Consider the following 3,878-nt stretch of genomic DNA (forward strand, 5'->3'; position numbering starts at 1 on the left):
GAGTCCCCGGGGCGTGAAAGGGATATATCCCTGAATGGGACTGGTGGCTCCTGGGCCCCATATGTCATTGACTAAGTATGCCCCGATGGGTCTTCAGAATCACTATATTTGTTCATGGATCTAAGCCTGTTGGATCGCCGCACACCTGCCCATCCGATGAGAATAAAACCATCTCTCATTGCTTTGTACGTGATACCTTATTTGCATTTCTCTCTGAGCATCGAGTCCGGTGCCTTTCAACACACGTACGCTTCCTTTTGTCTGGAGCTCAGTGAAAGGACGCAAAATACACCAGTGTGAAGAAAGAGACTCTGAGTCCTAAGACAGTGCTTGGGCTTTGGCTTCCCACAGTTGTAGGTTTGAATGCCGGCTCTGGCCTTAAGCACTGGGCGCGTTGAGCACACGCTCCCCAGCAGGCGGGGACATCCCTGAGCTCGCAGCCAGGGGAGAGGGGCTCTCCCAGGGTGAACTCAGCAAGAGCCCCAGGCTTGTGTTTTCAAAGGCTGTGAACTATTTATGAGCATTTTTATCATGAATTCCTTCCATTTCATTGGTGACACTAGTACATAAAGAACTAACTAAAATCGGCCAATATCACTCTGGACAATCCATCATTAGTTGTTTCCTTGTTTTGAAACACGGTCAGGCCTTGCTGCCCACTGTTTTGATCTTGTGTCCTGTTCCTGCCATGTCACCGAGTTTGCCCAAGTGCAGAGAAGACAGGAGCAAAACAGAAGGGAACAGAATCGCACTAGCACATGTGACAGTGAAGTGTTTTCACTCCCAGAGCGAGCATGTCATAGCATCAGCTTGGTAGCCTTTTGCCAGTCCCCCTTCCTCTGCAGTGAACTCCAGCGGGGCACTAGCATTGGAGAAAGAAAAAGAACGAGAGAAGACACAGTATTTTTCAGAGCATTATTTGAATTTTCCATTTCACAGAGGCGCTCGCTTCTACTTTTCAGAATTTCTAATTGTAGAATTTGTTTACCGGAAAATGTGTGCTTTGGGCTGAAAAAGAATATTTAGAAATCCTTGCCCCGAAAACAGCAAGTGGGAGTGGACATTTGAAAAAAAAAAAGGACCGCCTAATTCATTCCTAAAACCAGTGTGGGAAGGCGTGAGTGTGTGTGTGTGTGTGTGTGTGTGTGTGTGTGTGTTGTAAAATGTGTTTTCTAGAGTGGGGCGGTGCGGTGCATGGGAATGTTTGATTAGCTCCTCTGAAAAGAAGAGAAAAGGTGCTTGGATCTCTTGTTTCCTCCTTGGAATAACTTGGATGGAATTTGTGATGCAGAAAAACCTACGGCAAATTAGGTCTCCATTCTGTGTGGTGGAAAGATTTTGAACAAAATAGCTGCTTTCTCCAAACAAGGTATGTCTGAAAAAAATCGCTGAGTTATGAACGTTGTTTGCTTTCCAGGCATTATTTTTAAAACATCACAATTTGTTTGTCACTAAGAAACTTCCATACATACCTTGACCAAGTAAGTAGTCTTGTGAGCATTTCAGTCTTAAGGGGATTTGGATGGGAGTAGAAGTAACTGGTAACGATTTCTCTTACAATGATAAGCAAGAATTTTTACTGCTTTTAGACCAACTTTATTATGGCTAAATAAAGTAGAAAGCTGAAAATAAGACATCTGTATAGAACTATGAAGTATTTTTAAGTCTTTCTAATATCTTGCCTTTAAAAAAAATTCTCGCTTCTTATATAGAAGATGGTAGCAATATAAGAATTGCTTGCAACAATATTCAAGTAGCAATAACATAAATGAGTAGATTGGTGCTAAATTAAGCGAGAAGTGATTAGCATGGATCTCTGATCATCTCTGTGGAATGTGGCTGGGCCTTAGTTGCCCAGGACGTGTTTGCTTAGGCTGAATGCTTCTTTGACCGCTAAGTCAGAGGAGGGGGCTGGCATTGTCCAGCCTGCCACCATAGTTCAACTGTGCACTGGGAGACAAGAAAAGAAACCTCTTTTCAGCATGATTTGTGTCAAACCAGTCTAAACATGAGAAGCATGCCGCAAGCCCAGGCTAACCCGAGAGGGTCAGACTGAATTAGACGCTAGCCTTTGCTCCCACCGCCCGTGGCACCTCTGGCAGCTCCAAAGGGAGAGGAGGATTTAAGGTTTTCTTTGGGTTTATTGGGAAAATAAACCAGACATTTCCTGGCCTTGGTGGTGATTCAAAGCTGTGAGCACTTAAGAAAATAGCACTTTGCCCTGATGCTGGGTTGCCATAAATGTGGAAGTTCGGGTGGTTGTTCCCGCCTCCCCACCCCCACCCCCGGGCTCTCGAAAGATGAAAACTGCCTGCAGCAGGGCAGGCTCCCACGGAGATTGCCTGGGTGTGTTCCCTCTGCTGTGCGGTAGCTTCGAGTGGGCTGTGCTGGTAGGAAAGCTGGACGTGGCTGCCTTTTGCTTCTCGAATGAAAAGACCCTCCCTGGTAGAAAGAAGGGCGTCAGACAAAGAAGGCTGAGAGGACCAGGGCTGCCTTTGTAATCGCCAGATGCCCGTTTCCCAGACCGGGCATCATTAAGCGCTCGCGGGGCTGGCAGCCCTGGCAGAAAATGCCCGCGGTTCATGTCTATCCTGAAATAGCATTTCCTTTCTGAAAACAAATTAGAAGGACTAATGAACTTTCTCGTCGCATGAAGAATCGTTTCTTTCAGAGCTCATAGGCAGGCTGGTTTCTGAACAACCTCAGGAGGACAAACACGCTCTTGCTGTCTGGATTCCCAGGAGACACACTGTGTGCGGGGGAAGCTCAGTGCTGGCGCAGCGAGCGACCCCTGGAGGCTCTGCTGCGGAGGGCTCTGTTCCCTTGGAAAGGTGTGTGAGAATGGCTTTGGTGTCCCCACCTGCAGAGCAGACAGCCACGACTGCCAGGCCGCCTTCCCAGGGGGGTCAGGAGTTCAATATTATAACTCAGTTCCAAAAGGGTTTTGAACGATGAGATGTTCTACAGAAATGCTGTCTTTTTCATTTCTTTGTTTGTTTTTTTTGGGGGGGGTGTTGTTCCCCTTAAGTGAAAAAAAAAAGATTGCAGTGGGACGTCATTGCCTGCAGGACAGGCCCCTCGTGTGTGCCCACATACAACTTCCCCTCTCTGCTCTCTTGAGGAGGCATGAACCAGGGACCAGAGCCCTGGGTGCAGGGCATAGGGATAGTGGTAGGACATTCTAGCGAGGTGGCCCTGAGAGGTCACTGGACATCTCTGGGTCTCTTTCCTGGTGAATGAAATGAAACCTTGGACAGAACAATCCCCATGTGCCTCTCGCATCCTTTGGTTCCAATGTCCAAGGAACCGACACGCATGTGGCCAGTTCCATTCCATGTTTTGAGCCAGTGTCGATTACAAAACAAAGACACTGAAGCACGGGTCCCAGAGCCTGTGATGTATTTTAAGTGTGTGTGCTTAACTAATGAAACGATTTTAATCTGCACAAAAAATATAGTGTAGCATAATTAGGCTATTTACAAGATGGATGTACTATTTAAATATTTGCCATTCTCAAATTGAGAGCGGCTGATACACGGAGCTCGAAGAAAGGTTGGAGGTCATCCACCCATAGACGTCTCGGAAGAAAGGCCTGGTGAACTGCTCCTTACAACTCAGTCATTAAAAACCCTGGGAGCAGTAAAAACCCCGAGTCAAGGGTGACTCAGTGGAAAATGGTATCTGTTTTTCATTTTTTAAATAAATATATGTATACATGTGTATTTCTCTGAATATGTAATATATAAACATGTGTGCATACATACATGTAGGTGTGTATATATTCTGTGAATAAATTTATATGAGGAAGTACCCCCCCCAAACCAGAATTTTTTTCCCTTCAAAGCTATGTATTTAAATATTTTTACAAAAGAACCTTA

General features: G+C 45.8%; 1 protein-coding gene across 1 annotated transcript in view; it reads left to right on the top strand.

Annotated features, from left to right (window-relative positions):
* The first annotated feature begins 1,204 nt into the window (after window positions 1-1,204).
* The window catches only part of VIT (vitrin), a 147,609-nt gene continuing 144,935 nt past the window's right edge, over window positions 1,205-3,878 (top strand). The window contains exon 1 of the mRNA XM_045287027.1: window positions 1,205-1,369. The gene's annotated coding sequence lies outside the window, so the exon portion shown is untranslated. The remainder of the gene's footprint in view (window positions 1,370-3,878) is intronic.

This window comes from Echinops telfairi, unplaced genomic scaffold (genome assembly GCF_000313985.2).
Source record: "Echinops telfairi isolate 266 unplaced genomic scaffold, ASM31398v2 ScPeMD7_10;HRSCAF=50, whole genome shotgun sequence".
Lineage (NCBI taxonomy): Eukaryota > Metazoa > Chordata > Mammalia > Afrosoricida > Tenrecidae > Echinops > Echinops telfairi.